This window comes from Magnolia sinica, chromosome 8, assembly GCF_029962835.1.
Source record: "Magnolia sinica isolate HGM2019 chromosome 8, MsV1, whole genome shotgun sequence".
Classification (NCBI taxonomy): Eukaryota; Viridiplantae; Streptophyta; class Magnoliopsida; order Magnoliales; family Magnoliaceae; genus Magnolia; species Magnolia sinica.
This window is the reverse complement of record NC_080580.1, coordinates 1,099,434-1,117,395: the sequence shown is the minus strand read 5'-3', so window position 1 is coordinate 1,117,395 and position 17,962 is coordinate 1,099,434.

Sequence of the window (17,962 nt, the reverse complement as noted above, 5' to 3'; positions counted from 1 at the left end):
AAATATTATTCTTATTATAATAAGATGGTGTCTTTTTTCTTATTAAATTCATGATACAATCTCCCTTTCCCTAACACAAGATAAAACAAGGGGAAAGAAACACATCTTCCCAAATATTCGATATCAATACAAGCATATACTCTTTAGGCCAAGAATAAATATAAGAGCTTGTTTAGAGTAGTATTCAACAAACTCATTTTATTTTGAATTCTTTCTCAATATAACTACCAATAATCGCTTAGTAAGAATTGAAGGAGGACGAAGCTTCATATATTGTTCACAACCTAACCTGTAGTCTTAATGAATACAAGTCCCTGATTTCATTCATTTTTGCAACAAGATATCTCATCTACATTCTTTCTCTTGGAGATTCTGCAGAGCACCACACACCAATTTTAACTATTAAAATCAAGCAGTCACGCATAAGTTCAAATTCTTCTACGAGCAATCGTGGATCAACAATCTCCATTATTCGTTCAGACAAAGCCAACTTAGCAAAATGACGAAGCGTTAGATTGTCCTTAAACATCTCATCAGTTGGCTGCTTTCCAGTGATCATCTCCAATAAAAGGATTCTATAGTTGTAAGCATCTCCTTAAGAAATCAATCCAACCATCCCATCCAGCCTATCACTATGCCAAAACTGCGAAAAAAGGACGGTCCAAAACCATCTCAAATGACCAAAAAGGACGGTCATGGACCGTCGTATGGGCCGTCAAATTTGACGTGTCGTCTTACTTAAAGGACGGTCGAAAACCGTCATTTTTATCGAAAAAAGGACGGCTATGGACCGTTCCTAAAAAGGACGGTCGTGAACCATCCTTAAAAAGGGCGGTCTCGGGCAGTCTCTTATGAGCCTTTAAAGGACGGCTATCGAGTCCTTTAAAAGGACGACCATCGACCGTCCTTAAAAAGACTGTTTACAGCGTCTCTGATGAGCCTTTAAAGGACGGCCATAGACCGTCCTTTTTAAGGATGGTCCCGTCCTTAAAAAGGACTGTCATGGTCCGTCTCTTATGGGCCTTCAAAGGACGGCCACAGACCGTCCTTTAAAAGGACGGTCATGAACCGTCCTTAAAAAGGACTGTCATGGACCGTCCTTTATAAGAGGATCATGGACCGTCCCTTATAAGAGGGTCAATATACACCTGTTACATCATCATATTCTTCCTGATATACACCTGTTATATAATATATTTCATCATATTCACATTCACATTCATCTAAACCTAAACTACGTAAATCCAACATAAACTACATTCATCCAAACATAAACTACATCCATCTAAACCCAAACTACGTAAATCCAACATAAATTACATTCATCCAAACACAAGCAATCTTATCCACATTACATTCATCCACACATAAATATATATAAGTTTAACATCATAACTAAAAAAAGAAAAAAAATCAGCAACAATTTTCTTTTTGTGTCTTTCACCTGAAAAAAAAAATATTAAACCAACAAAACATTATAATTTAGAATCATGAAGAATTGCATAAGCTTCTTCCAAAAAAGTGAGCACTTTTTAAAAATAAAACTGATCATTAAAATAGGTTCAGGTTTAGGTTTTAAGTTTTAGGTGTTAGGTTTTAGGTTTAGGTTCAGGATTAGGTTTTAGGTTATAGGTTATAAGTTTAGGTTATAGGTTATAGGTTATAGGTTAAGGTTTAGGTTATAGGTTTTGGTTTAGGTTTAGGTTTAGGTTTAGGCTTAGGTTATAGGTTTAGGTTAAGGTTTAGGTTTTAGTTATAGGTTATAGTATATAGGTTATAGCTTTAGGGAATTAAGAATAGGTTAAGGTTAAGGTTTAGGTTTAGGAAATCGGGTCCGAGTTCGGGATCGGGTTTAGGTTTGGGTTATCAAGTTTAAGTTTAAGTTTAGGTTAGGGAGTTGAGATTATGATTAGGTGTAGGTTTAGGTTCAAGGATTTGAAAATACATTTCGATTTTAGGTTTAGGTTTAGGTTTTAGGCTTATGTTTAGGTTATAAGTGCAGGTAATAGGTTTAGGTTTATGTTAGGTTATAGGTTAAGGTTTAGGTTTAGGAAATCGGGTTCGGGTTTAGGATCAGGTTTAGGTTTGGATTAGGGAGTTGAGATTAGGATTAGGTGTAGTTTTAGGTTTAGGGATTTGAGAATACATTTAGGTTTAGGTTTAGGTTTAGCTTATAAGCAATAGGTTTTAGGTTTAGGTTTAAGTTATAGGTTACAGGTTTAGGTATAGCTTTAGGCTTAGGTTTAGGTTACAGGTTTAGGTATAGCTTTAGGCTTAGGTTTAGGTTACAAGATAAAGGTTTAGGGAATTGAGAATAGGTTAAGGTTTAGGTTTAGGAAATCGGGTTCGGGTTCGAGATCGGGTTTAGGTTTGGGTTTTCAAGTTTAGGTTTATGTTTAGGTTAGGGAGTTGAGATTAGGATTAGGTGTAGGTTTAGGTTTAGGGATTCGAGAATACATTTAGGTTTTAGGTTTAGGTTAAGGTTTAGGTTTAGGTTTAGGAAATTGAGAATAGGTTAAGGTTTAGGTTTAGGAAATCGGGTTCGGGTTCGGGATCGGGTTTAGGTTTTGGTTTTCAAGTTTAGGTTTAGGTTTAGGTTAGGGAGTTAAGATTAGGATTAGGTGTAGATTTAGGTTTAGGGATTTGAGAATACATTAAGGTTTAGGTTTAGGAAATCGGGTTCGGGTTCGGGATCGGGTTTAGGTTTGAGTTTTCAAGTTTAGGTTTAGGTTTAGGTTAGGGAGTTGAGATTAGGATTAGGTGTAAGTTTAGGTTTAGGGATTTGAGAATACACTTAGGTTATAGGTTTATGTTTAGGTTATAGGTTATAGGTTTAGGTTAAGGTATAGGTTTAGGTTTCGGTTTAGGTTATAAGCAATGGGTTTAGGGAATTGAGAATAGGTTAAGGTTTAGGTTGAGGAAATCGGGTTCGGGTTCGGGATCGGGTTTAGGTTTGAGTTTTCAAGTTTAGGTTTAGGTTTAGGTTAGGGAGTTGAGATTAGGATTAGGTGTAGGTTTAGGTTTAGGGATTTGAGAATACATTTAGGTTTTAGGTTTATATTTAGGTTATAGGTTACAGGTTTAGGTTAAGGCTATAGGTTATAGGTTTAGGTTAAGGTTTAGGTTAAGGTTTAGGTTAAGGTTTAGATTTAGGTTTAAGGATTTGAGAATACATTTAGGTTTTGGGTTTAGGTTTAGGTTATAGGTTACAGGTTTAGGTTTAGGTTTAGGTTTATGCTATAGGTTATAGGTTTAGGTTACGGTTTAGGTTTAAGTTTAGGTTATAAGCTATAGGTTTAGGGAATTGAGAATAGGTTAAGGTTTAGGTTTAGGAAATCAGGTTCGGGTTCGGGTTCGGGTTTAGGTTTGAGTTTTCAAGTTTAGGTTTAGGTTTAGGTTAGGGAGTTGAGATTAGGATTAGGTGTAGGTTTAGGTTTAGGGATTTGAGAATACATTTAGGTTTTAGGTTTATGTTTAGATTATAGGTTATAGGTTTAGGTTAAGGTATAACTTTAGGTTTCGGTTTATGTTATAAGCAATTGGTTTAAGGAATTAAGAATAGGTTAAGGTTTAGGTTTAGGAAATCGGGTTCGGGTTTGGGATCGGGTTTAGGTTTTGGTTTTCAAGTTTAGGTGTAGGTTTATGTTAGGGAGTTGAGATTAGGATTAGGTGTAGGCTTAGGTTTAGAGATTTGAAAATACATTTAAGTTTTAGGTTTATGTTTAGGTTATAGGTTATAGGTTTAGGTTAAGGCTATAGGTTATAGGTTTAGGTTAAGGTTTAGGTTTAGGTTTAAGGATTTGAGAATACATTTAGGTTTTAGGTTTAGGTTTAGGTTATAGGTTACAGGTTTAGGTTTAGGTTTATGCTATAGGTTATAGGTTTAGGTTAAGGTTTAGGTTAAGGTTTAGTTTAAGTTTAGGTTATAAGCTATAGGTTTAGGGAATTGAGAATAGGTTAAGGTTTAGGTTTAGGAAATCGAGTTCGGGTTCGGGATCGGGTTTAGGTTTGAGTTTTCAAGTTTAGGTTTAGGTTTAGGTTAGGGAGTCGAGATTAGGATTAGGTGTATGTTTAGGTTTAGGGATTTGAGAATACATTTAGGTTTTAGGTTATGTTTAGGTTATAGGTTATAGGTTTAGGTTAAGGTATAAGTTTAGCTTTCGGTTTAGGTTATAAGCAATTGGTTTAGGGAATTGAGAATAGGTTAAGGTTTAGGTTTACGAAATCGGGTTCGGATTCGGGATCGGGTTTAGGTTTTGGTTTTCAAGTTTAGGTTTAGGTTTTGGTTTTCAAGTTTAGGTTTAGGTTTAGGTGAGGGAGTTGAGATTAAGATTAGGTATAGGTTTAGGTTTAGGGATTTGAGAATACATTTAGGTTTTAGGTTTAGGTTAAGGCTATAGGTTACAGGTTTAGGTTAAGGCTATAGGTTATAGGTTTAGGTTAAGGTTTAGGTTAAGGTTTAGATTTAGGTTTAAGGATTTGAGAATACATTTAGGTTTTAGGTTTATGTTCAGGTTATAGGTTATAGGTTTAGGTTTAGGTTTAGGTTAAGGTATAGGTTTTGGTTTCGGTTTAGGTTATAAGCAATAGGTTTAGGGAATTGAGAATAGGTTAAGGTTTAGGTTTAGGAAATCGGGTTTGGGTTCATGATCGGGTTTAGGTTTGGGTTATCAAGTTCAGGTTTAGGTTTAAGTTAGGGAGTTTAGATTAGGATTAGGTGTAGGTTTAGGTTTAGGGATTTGAGAATACATTAGGTTTTAAGTTTAGGTTTAGGTTATAGGTTATAGGTTTAGGTTTAGGTTTAGGTTTGGTTTTGGTTTTGATTTAGGTTATATATTATAGGTTTAGGTTAAGGTTTAGGGAAATGTGGTTTTGATTTAGGTTATAGGTTATAGGTTTAGGTTAAAGTATAAGTTTAGCTTTCGGTTTAGGTTATAAGCAATTAGTTTAGGGAATTGAGAATAGGTTAAGGCTTAGGTTTAGGAAATCGGGTTCGGGTTCGGGATCGGGTTTAGGTTTTGGTTTTTAAGTTTAGGTTTAGGTTTAGGTGAGGGAGTTGAGATTAGGATTAAGTGTAGGTTTAGGTTTAGGTTTTGGTTTTCAAGTTTAGGTTTAGGTTTAGGTGAGGGAGTTGAGATTAAGATTAGGTATAGGTTTAGGTTTAGGGATTTGAGAATACATTTAGGTTTTAGGTTTAGGTTAAGGCTATAGGTTACAGGTTTAGGTTAAGGCTATAGGTTATAGGTTTAGGTTAAGGTTTAGGTTAAGGTTTAGATTTAGGTTTAAGGATTTGAGAATACATTTAGGTTTTAGGTTTATGTTTAGGTTATAGGTTATAGGTTTAGGTTTAGGTTTAGGTTAAGGTATAGGTTTTGGTTTCGGTTTAGGTTATAAGCAATAGGTTTAGGGAATTGAGAATAGGTTAAGGTTTAGGTTTAGGAAATCGGGTTCGGGTTCGGGATCGGGTTTAGGTTTGGGTTATCAAGTTCAGGTTTAGGTTTAAGTTAGGGAGTTTAGATTAGGATTAGGTGTAGGTTTAGGTTTAGGGATTTGAGAATACATTAGGTTTTAAGTTTAGGTTTAGGTTATAGGTTATAGGTTTAGGTTTAGGTTTAGGTTTGGTTTTGGTTTTGATTTAGGTTATATATTATAGGTTTAGGTTAAGGTTTAGGGAAAGGTGGTTTTGATTTAGGTTATAGGTTATAGGTTTAGGTTAAGGTATAAGTTTAGCTTTCGGTTTAGGTTATAAGCAATTAGTTTAGGGAATTGAGAATAGGTTAAGGTTTAGGTTTAGGAAATCGGGTTCGGGTTCGGGATCGGGTTTAGGTTTTGGTTTTCAAGTTTAGGTTTAGGTTTAGGTGAGGGAGTTGAGATTAGGATTAGGTGTAGGTTTAGGTTTAGGGATTTGAGAATACATTTAGGTTTTAGGTTTAGGTTAAGGCTATAGGTTACAGGTTTAGGTTAAGGCTATAGGTTATAGGTCTAGGTTAAGGTTTAGGTTCAGGTTCAGATTTAGGTTTAATGATTTGAGAATACATTTAGGTTTTAGGTTTATGTTTAGGCTATAGGTTATAGGTTTAGGTTTAGGTTTAGGTTTTGGTTTCGGTTTAGGTTATAAGCAATATGTTTAGGGAATTGAGAATAGGTTAAGGTTTAGGTTTAGGAAATCGGGTTTGGGTTCAGGATCGGGTTTAGGTTTGGGTTATCAAGTTTAGGTTTAGGTTTAGGTTAGGGAGTTTAGATTAGGATTAGGTGTAGGTTTAGGTTTGGGGATTTGGGAATACATTAGGTTTTAGGTTTAGGTTTAGGTTATAGGTTATAGGTTTAGGTTTAGGTTTAGGTTTGGTTTTGGTTTTGATTTAAGTTATAGGTTATAGGTTTAGGTTTAGGTTTAGGGAAACGTGGTTTTGATTTAGGTTATAGGTTATAGGTTTAGGTTAAGGTATAAGTTTAGCTTTCGGTTTAGGTTATAAGCAATTGGTTTAGGGAATTGAGAATAGGTTAAGGTTTAGGTTTAGGAAATCGGGTTCGGGTTCGGGATCGGGTTTAGGTTTTGGTTTTCAAGTTTAGGTTTAGGTTTAGGTGAGGGAGTTGAGATTAGGATTAGGTGTAGGTTTAGGTTTAGGGATTTGAGAATACATTTAGGTTTTAGGTTTAGGTTAAGGCTATAGGTTACAGGTTTAGGTTAAGGCTATAGGTTATAGGTCTAGGTTAAGGTTTAGGTTTAGGTTTAGGTTAAGGTTGAGGTTTAGGTTATAGGTTAAGGTTTTAGGTCATAGGTTTTGGTTTAGGTTAAGGGTATGGTCCCTGCAAATACAGATATAAATACGGCCATCCGACACAAATTGCCAGGCCCTTCCAATGCTGTCCATAAAAAATGGACAACTTCATCATGGTCATAATAGCGGTTCCCTCTTTCCAAGGAACCCCGCTCTTCCGGATAGCTCCGACGCACATCCAGGTCTGCTCCATCAATTTCGAGTTAATACATAAACATGGCCTGTCCAAATGATCAGGCCACTCCAATGCTGTCCATAGGAAATGGACAGCTTCATCATGGTCATAACAGCGGTTCCCACCTTCTAGGGACCCCCGCTCAACATCCGGATAGCTCCGACGCACATCCGGGTCTGCTCGATCAATTTGTATTAAATACATAAACATGGCCTGTCCAAATGGCCAAGCCACTCCAATGCTGTCCATAGGAAATGGACAACTTCATCATGGTCATAACAGCGGTTCCCACCTTCTAGGGTCGCACTACCTACATCCGGATAGCTCCGACGCACATCCGGGTCTACTCCATCAATTTCGAGCTAATACATTTAAAAACAACATAATTATATCTAAAAGCATCTGGATACCTGGAGAAGGCCTCCCATATTCGTATTGTTGGTTACTCATCCCTTTGTCTATAAGCCACAATCGACCAACACTTTCTATTGCTACTTGTACTCTGAAACCAACACAAATATAACTGGGAAACAATATAAGGAATAAGAAAAAATCAAGAAAACATTTACTAAATAAAAATTTTCCAATTTATCAGTAAGGTTCAATTTATTAGTCAGATACATCCAGCTAGACCAAATACTGCTTCTTTTTTTCTAGATTGAAACAGGGTAGATAGTTGATGATCTTTTCATATATAACCAATGTGACATATGGAGAGATGGACTCACAATTATGCCATGTGCCTCACTCAGACATCTCCTAACAAATTTTCTTTCTAATACAACAAAAAGCTCATCACTTGTCCATCCTCTATTCATGAAACAAAATGAAGGTTCTTCTTGAAACAATGTTGGGTTTCAAAATCAATTTGAAAACACTATATATAAGCGTGTTTTGCATAAATGATAAAAGCCATATATATAAGATCTTGATGTCACCAAAGAATATATCAAAATCAATTTGAAGGCATTGTGGATAAGTGCATTTTGCAGATAAGTATGATAAAAGGGTGTGAAATACCTACAGAGACTGTCCAGACATCACACGAACATATCATACTGCTATCCATAACGAATATAACAAGATCTGGTTTCTACAACATCAAGGAACTTAAATGTGATATAGATAGCATGTTGGCAACCAACATAAATGAATAAGAGTGATAAACCTTTAGAATAAGAAAATGAATACCGTTGCTTCAGACACTTGGTGCATTTCTTCAAACAGAGCCGCTTCCTGTTTGTGGTGTCCACTTGTGTCTACAATTATCAGATCACAATTTTCCTTCTTAAACCGTTCTACACCTTCTGCTGCAATTTTTACAGGGTCTGACTCCATGTAGCTGTGGATACAACACAAATGATTTTTTATGTGAAAATGTTAGGGAAAGCACAAAATGAAACAAGCAGTGTTATGTAGACATAAACATATTTTATCTGACCAAAAGACGAGCAGCACTGGCAGCATTAACAAATTTGGAACTAATGTACAAATTTGGAACTCGTTCAGATATTCCAGGACCTAAATCGGGTTTCACTGTGATGACCCATTCTCCATGGTTGCTTTTGAACTCATACCTATGATTCAAAATTTTTGAGGCATCAGCACCGAAAAAAAAATCACATTCAATTTTTATAAGGGAGTCATGATAATAAATAATAATACCACACTGCCACTGCTGTGTATATTTCATGAAACAAAATAGATACACCTAGATAGGGGATGGCCCTAACTAACCCCTCAATACAAAGCTATATAATGAAAAAAAAACAGACCTCTATGCACAACCGCAACACTTGGATCCCTAAAAAATCAAACATCAAAGGATCAAGAGAATTGTAGCTTCACATGTACAACATGCAAGCACAGTAGCTCTCAAAGATCCCCATAACTTTCCAGCTATTTTTCTTGGGATCCAGGTCGGGTTAAACATTTCATTTAAAGCAAACAAGGGCCTTTTTTGTTCAGGTCCTAACAGTGTTCCAGACAGAATGTACAGCAAAGCTAAAGAACTTGAAAATAAAGACACTTGACCAGGATCTCCATGAACCAATCGGATTCAGATCAGTTTGATGAAGGAAGAAAAAGTCACACTGTGATGTCAAGAAAAATCCTGCAACTGCTGATTACATCACATTTGTATGTATCCAGAAAATAGCATCTTGAACAGGACAACCATGCAATTTTTTTTCTTGTATTTACAGAGCACTTTGTAAGAATGCAGATAGCCATGTAATTTTTCTTGTATTTACAGAGCTTTGCGAAGGCAACGCACAGTCACATGTTTAGGTCATCTGAGAAAACCATCAGGGGTGCCTGATGTTAAGTGATCAAGTGGGTCAAATCATCAGGTAGAGTGATAAAGCAATTGATGGTGTCAAAAATTGCCCAGTCCACATTAAATGAACATGTACACTAATGAGTTTGGTGACTGTTTTATACCAAAATCTACCCAATGCCTCTGAAAAGCAAAGAGATCTCAGGTCCATTTAGACATTTGACTGAACATTCGATAATTCCAGGGGTCTGAGGAAATGAGATCCTCTTTCCCATTCTTTTCAGTATTGTGGTGGAAGGTTGTATTGTAAACAATGCTATGACTGGTCATGTTCGATCCATTTCTGCTGTCCTATCAGTTGCCTCAATGGATAGGTACCTCCTTTTTCTTTTTCTTTTTGAGAAATGAAATTTTCATTGCCGATTAGAAAAAAGAGAAGAAGAAGAAGAAGAAGAGCTAACTCAAGATTCTACAACAGTTCTTCATGGGGACAAAAAACAGCTCAAATCTCCTTGCTTGCAACAAAATCCAATCATATTAGGGAAAACATGAATAACCAACAAGAAAAACAGCGTATTAAGAGAAACACAGTTCATTTTTTAACCAAAATCAATCAAGATATTAACACAAGTGAAACCAATCAGCAAAATCTGTACTCATTTCCTTAACCAAGGCAATAGAATGAGCAAGGAACGAGTATACAACAGCAGAAAATCAATATCATTTGCAAATCCTCATTTCCTACAACAAAATCCTTGGAAACAGTGGTAAAGAAAAAGCAATGTAGGAAGTACATGCTAATGTGGCATGCTACATCAGCTGATTGCATCACTGGTCCAATGGGCCTTGTTTTTCTGTTTGCACCCAATAAGATTTTATATGTATTTTTATTTTGTTCTTAAGGGATGAATAACAAAACAAACATTGTACAGTTCTCAAAATGTCTGATTGGTTAAGACCTAGTACACTAAATCTGTGTATGCTTCTTGTTACAGTGTTTTGCAGATTGCATTGAAACAATGTCGCGAAACTCACTGCCACTTCTGCTTCAATGAATTTCCAGCAAATAGTATACCCTGTTCGTCATGTATGATTTCAATGTATTGCTCCCAGCATTGCCAAGAACAAGCAGGAGGAATACAATCTTGGAACAGTCAGCTCAAAGATACTATGCATGAGCACATATCAGACAAATTTCTGCAGAAGTGCTTGTACAAGTTCTGCATCTCTATTAATGTCAGATCCGAAATGTGAATTACATAAACTGAATTTTAGAGTGTAATCCAAGTTCATGTAATTATAAGATATGAATTAGAGATCGACTAAAAAGATATGAATTCATTTTAAAGTGGAACCCAAACAGGTCCTTAGAATTTACATTCAAAAAATCCTCCAGTCTTTTTCCTATTGTGCAGGAGAACCATCTATGCACATAAAATTGCTGGCAACTATTTTTTTTTTTGGTGTATTAAAATCCTCTCACCCCAAACAGGTGACTTTCCTCCCCCAAACGCCAACTGTAACTAAGTCACCTATAACTTACTTACATTTTAGAAAAGTTACAGGCATCCAAACAGGCCCTTAGTTGCATTCTGCTTCAACTGATCAAAAGCACCAGCTCTAATTTTTGGGATAAAGCCCTAAAATGATCTGTAAAAATGGATGAATGGCATGGATAAAATATATACATCATGGTGGGGCCATAGATCATGGTGGTGCTGCAGACGAAATCGGATTGCATACTGAGTTACTCAGTACGCTCTTATTGTACTGAGTAAACTCAGTAGGGCCCACCTTAATCCCAAAATCCCTAAATCCCCATATCCCAAAATCCCTAAGGGCCTGTTTGGCCGGTCGGATTGGAAGGGATTGGATGGTATTGGAAAGGATTGGAAGTTAAATCCCGGGATTGGCCTGGCGTGCCAAACAGAGTCGTGATCTAATCCCAATCCCATGGGTCTTAAGACAATCCACTGACAAAACCATTATTACCTTTAAATCCCATCCAATCCACCCTAATCCGTTCAAATTTGCCAGGGACGTGTTTGGCTCCAGGGATTGGAAGGGATGGGAAGGTTTAATCCCGGGATTGGCCGGGCGTGCCAAACAGACTGGATATAGCAATCCAGTGATATAGCAATCCCATGGATCTCAAGACAATCCACTGACAACACCATCATTACCTAGAAATCCATGCCATCCACCCTAATACCATTCAATCCCTTCTAATCCACCCGGCCAAACAGGCCCTAAATCCACAATCCCCAAATCCCTAAATCACCAAATCGTTTCAATCGGTCTTGAGATTGAGAGAGAGAGAGATACCTCATGTGGATGTACGAGAGAGAGAGCACCGAGAGAGACAGAAACAGAGAGAGGGCGCGGTGGAGAGCGGACCGAGAGAGAGAGAGGGCGCGGTGGAGAGCGGACCGAGAGAGAGAGAGGATGCGCGTGAGTGAGAGAGGGCGGCGAGGAAGGGAGGGCGGCGAGGGAGAGAGAGAGAGAGAGAGAGCCCTCGCCGAGGGAGGGCAGGGGTGAGAGAGAGAGAGAGACAGAGAGAGAGAGAGAGATGAGGGAATGTGGGCGCGCGCGGCTCTTTTGAGCGCGCGCCCAAATTTGGGCGAGATTGGACGGTGCTCTGTGGGCCCCACCATGATGTATGATTTTCATCCATGCCGTCCATCCATTTTTACAAATCATATTAGGCTCTATGCCGAAAATTAAAGGGAAATAAATCTCAGGTGGTCCACACCACATGAGAACAATAGTGATTGGATATCCACCATTAAAATCCTCCTAAGGCCCACTGTACTGTTTATTTGACATCAAATCTGTTGATTTGGTCATCCAGGACCAGATGAAGGGAAAAAACAAAAATAAGCTTGATCCAAAACTTTTATGCCTATTGATCATATTTTTAATGGTCGACGCTCATTCAACACGTTTCCTGTAATGTGGTCCACTTGAGATTTGCATATATCTCATTTTTGGTCTCATAATGTAAAATTATCTGTAAAAATATATGGACAGCATGGATGAAACACATACATCGTGGTGGGAGCCATAGAGCACTGAACACTAGTCATTGGTTAGTGTCAGGGGAGTAGTCAATCCGTTCTCAAGCGTACAGAGTAAATCCTATGGGGGCCACCATAATTTATTTATTTTATCCACTCCATCTATCCATTTTAACATATAATTTTATTACATAAGTTCAAAAATGAAGCCTATAAAAATCTGAAGTGGACCACATCATAGGAAATAGTATAAACTGAACGTCTACCATTAAAATAATTTGTAAGGCCACCGAAGTTTTGGATCAAGTTGATACTTTAGTTTTCCCTTCATCCATGTATTTGTGATCTATTGAACAGGTTGGATGACAAATAAAAATCATTGTAGGCCATAGGAAGATTTCAACGGTGGAAATCATTATTCCTAATGTGTTCCTGTGGTATGGTCCATTATGTCCATGTCATCCATCTGAGAGAGAGAGAGAGAGAGTGAGAGAGGACAGAGAGTGAGTCTCTCTTACGAGCGGTCATGGGTCACATGGTCTGTGCTCTGTGGGCCCCATCATGATGTATGTGCATGTTTCATCCTTGTCATCCATCTATTTTTCATTTTATTTTATGGTATGAGACAAAAAATGAGGTATATCCCAATCTCAACTGGACCACATTATAAGAAACAGTGTTGAATGAGCGTCGACCATTAAAAACCTTTTGGGGGCCATATAAAGTTATGGATCAATCTGATATTTTTTTTCCCTTCATCTGGGCCTGTATGACCTAATCAACAGATAGGATGTCAAATAAAAGGTACAGTGGGCCTTAGGAGGGTTTTAATGGTGGATATCCAATCACTATTGTTTTCATGTGGTGTGGTCCACCTGAGATTTATATCCCTTTCATTTTTAGTATTTTGCCCTAATATGATTTGTAAAAATGGATGGATAGCATGGATGAAACACATACATCATGGTGGGACCCATAGAGCACCGACCAACATCAAAAAATGGTTACTCGCCTCGATCATATTTCGTATGAGAAAGATATTGGGCAAACAAGATTGATCAACAATTTGAGTGAATTTTGATTTAAACATCTGAAGTTATTTACTCTTCATGTCCGGACTGATCAGATTGTCCAAAAACAGTTAAAGGTTGTTCATAATATCAAAAATATATAAATGAATAGAAAACACAAACATCAGCTTGATCCAAAACTTCTATAGCCACCAAGAAATTTTAAATGGTAGAGGTTCAATCACACTATTTCCTGTGGTGTGGTCCACTTGAGCTTTGGATATGCTTCCTGTTTGTTCTTTAGACCTCAAATTATCTGTTAACATGGATGAATGGAGTGGATAAAATAAATAAATAACGGTGAACCCCACAGAGTTTACTCTGATAAAGGTAACGAGTAATTCACTTAAATGTAGTGGAGAAAGGTTTCCTTAAAACATTCATAATCATATATTGGGCCTGCCTAAATGTGATTCACATATCCAACCCACTCATTATGTGTGTCCCACTTGGATGAGGGGTCAGACCAAGTTTCAACCACATCCAAAACTCATGTGGGCCCCACCAAGTGCTTTTATATTTTTTAGGATGTCTTCACATAGTTTTAAATGGTATGGCCCACTCGAGTTTCGTTTACCGATGATTTTTGAGATATCTCATAACTATAAATGGGACACATCAAATCCACGATGTTGATGTTCGACACACATCATGATGAGGCCCACAAAACTTACTAACATCAATTCTTAGGTTCTCACAAGGTCAGTTATAAGTTGGGTCACAATTTTAACCAGAATATTTGGCCCATTTCACATGTCTAGTTCATTCACTCTATTTTACTAATTAATTCTCAATTTGACTAGTTACTCGCCTCAATCAGGCTACATATATATGAGAAAGATATTGGGCATACAAGATTGACCAACAATTTCAGTGAAATTTGATTTAAACATCTGAAGTTATTTACTCTTCAATTTGAACTGATTAGATTGTCCAAAAACGATTAAAGGTTCAATTAGTGGATGTGCCTAATAATTTAGTAATTTTATTTTTCACAAATAAATTTAACATTTTTTTTTTCAAAATGTATATATTTTTTCTCTTTTAACTAAATATCATTTTTATTATAAATAAATTTAACATTTTTTTTTTACAAAATTTAGTTTTCTTTTTTTAAAAAATATATATTTTTTTACAATTTGTCAATTTTTTCACAAATTTGTTTAATTTTTTAAAATTTATTTTTCAAAATATCATTTTTTAAATCTCACTTTTGTTATAACTTTTTAATTTTTCTTGTCAAAATACAAAATCTGATTGGTGGACTTGGTATGATTTGATGGATGTCGGTCGTCTTTTTTTTTTCTTTTTCTTTTTAGATTCCATTTGGCTTAAACTATATTCCAATTCCTTTTTAATTAACAAGCAGCTTAAACTATATCTAAGCTGTGCAAGTTTACATCTCATTGCTTTGGAGACGAGTTAATAGCCGAAAAATGATAACATGAGAATGGCCTATACTAATGTATGCATTTGGTACCAATTCTTAATGTTGGCAACACCTGGCATACCTGTACCTCTCCAAAGGTCACACTGATTGAATGATCTTAACTGTCTGAAATTGCCGTTGGATTAATTTGGACCATTTTCTTTTTGACTATCCTGAGGAACATTGACTTGTACTATTCTTTTTAAACATCTATATACTTCAATCTCCTTTGGTCTGCACTTGTGTTGAAGGGCACATCTATTATGTTGGGTAGAACACTTATTTTAATATCACAATGATTGGATAATCTCAACCATCTGATATTACCGTTGAATTTAGACCATTTTCTTTTTTACCAAGGTATTGAGGAACTTTGATTTGCACTCCTCTTTCTTAAACGTGTATATTTTTTCTTAACCTCGAGTTAACACTCTTCTTCTTCTTCTTTTTCTTTTTCTTTTCACGTTTACATGTTTTTAATCCCACCTTGTGTATTGTAGGCCACATCCATTTAATTTGGTATAGATCCCTTTTTTAAAAAAATTTTCTTTTCAAAATAAAAAATTTTTTTTTATTTTTTAAAATATTTATATTTTTTAAATTTTTTCAATTTTTTAAAATTTTTGTTTAATTTTTTTTTTTTTTTTTTTTTTCAAAATATCATTTTTTTAATCTTACTTTTGTTATATAACTTTTTTATTTTTGTTGTCAAAATACAAAATCTAGTTTTCTTTTTTAATATATATATATATATATATATATATATATATATAGATATAAAGTTTACAATTTGTCAATTTTTTCACAATTTTGTTTAATTTTTTAAATTTTCTTTTTCAAAATATCATTTTTTCAATATCACTTTTGTTATATAACTTTTTAATTTTTTTTGTCTAAATACAAAATTTATTTTTCTTTTTTAAAAGTATATATATATATTTTTACAATTTGTCAATTTTTTCACAATTTTGTTTAATTTTTTAAATTTTCTTTTTCAAAATATCATTTTTTAAATATCATTTTTGTTATATAACTTTTTAATTTTTCTTTTCAAAATACAAAATCTAGTTTTCTTTTTAAAAATATATAATTTTTTTACAATTTGTCAATTTGTTCACAATTTTGTTTAATTTTTAAAATTTTCTTTTTCAGAATATCATTTTTTAAATATCACTTTTGTTATACAACTTTTTAAATTTTCTTTTCAAAATACAAAATCTAGTTTTCTTTTTTAAAAAATATATTTTTTTACAATTTTGTTTAATTTTTAAAATTTTCTTTTTCAAAATATCATTTTCTTATCGAATTTTTTTTTTCAAAATTATCAACTTTATTAAAAGTTCTTAATTTTTATTTCAAAATCTAAATTTTTTTCTTAAACATTGTTAGTTATTTTTCTAAGCTTTTTAACTTTTTTTTTTTTCGAAATTCATAATTTTTATTTTTGTTTTTAATGTTTGAGTTGGGCATTAGTCTAATGCAGACGGTCTTTAACAATCTCAAATAACCACAATAAGATGGCTAAGGACCGTCTCTAATAGAGACGGTCATTGACAGTCTCAAATAGAGACTGCTAAGGACCGTCCCTAATACAGACTATTTTTTACTGGCTTGCAAAACCAGTAAAAGACGACCGATGATCGTCAATAATTAAGACGGTTCATAACAGTCTCAGATTACCAATACAAGACGGTCAATGACCATCTCTAATAGAGACGGTCCTTGACAGTCTCAAACAGAGACAGCTAAGAACCGTCCCTAATACAGACTATTTTTAACAGTCCCAAATTACAGGAAAAGACAGCCAACGACCGTCTCTCATTGAGACGGTCCTTGATAGTCTCAAATTACCAGTAAGAGACGGCCAATGACCGTCTTTAATAGGGACGGTCTTTGACCATCTTAAATTCCGGCATATAAGACGGTCAGAAACCGTCTCTTATTCCAGACGGTCAATGGCCGTCTTTTATCTGCAGTTAACGACGGTTTTTGACAGTCTTAAATGATTTGTGGATGTTCAACTTTTCAAGACAATAATAAGGACAGTCAAGGGCTGTCTAAAAGTTTAGAGATGGTTTACGGCCATCTCTAAAGCGTCGTTAAACCAAGTAATTTTAGAGACGGTCCAGAACCGTCTCTAAATCCGTCATTTTTTCCCATTTTTCACGTAATTTATACATAGCATATTGGAATGTAAGTGACCATTATATACAAATAATATCAAAGGTTGAACTCAGAGAGAGAGAGAGAGAGAGAGAGAGAGAGAGAGAGAGAGAGTATTTTACTGGAATAAGTAATTGGCGTTTTTTCTATTCTAAGGATCCAAATTTCTAACATCAATTGGTTCTTGTAAAGATTTTCTGATTGAACAAGACTCTACTACTCCAATGAAAGAACTCAGCTCTTCAATCATCAAGTGAACAAATGAGTTATTGTTATGATTTTTATGCAACACATCTCACTTGAAGCCATCATCGGAAAATTCCTGTGGGGTGCATGTGAGTACCACTTTCTATATCTAGATCTTTGAAATCAATAACATTTTGATGCCACCAAGTTTGAATCCACTGGGTGTTGATCCTTCAAATCTGAGGTCATTTTTTTAAAACCTGGATCCAGGTAAAATCAGGTTCAGGTAGCCATCGGGTCCTTGGACCTTTGTTTTGATTTAGGCCCAGGTCAGGTCTGAATCTTGTCTAGGTTAAGTACTTGACTCTCGATGCACTCAATACCAGACCACTACGGTAAGATGTTCCATTAAACAGCCACACACATGGGAAGTTTTGAAAGCTTAGAGAAAATATAACTAGTGTTTCATGTTCAAGGTACATGTGGCTGATCAACGTACACAGGTCTACCTATTCAACCCGGAAGCATAATGTTATCCCAGTGCATGTTTGAAATGGTCCCAGTTGGTGGATATGATTTTATGAGTGTGTGTCATGATTGCACGTGAATGATAATTGATGAGGTGTGAAAGTTAATTGATAGAAAAGAAAGTATTGCATGTGAAAGTTCACATGCAACATCCAATGTCAACATTGCTCATCTAAGTAAATATATATTCACTATGTTAATTGATATCTATGCTACTTGAAGCTAGGAAGTTTACCACATGGGAAAAATAGTGCTAGCATGGAGAGTTTGTGAGTCCACTCATTAGGCAGAACAAATGTGCACTTTGAATGAGTATATTCAACATGCCTCGTAAAAT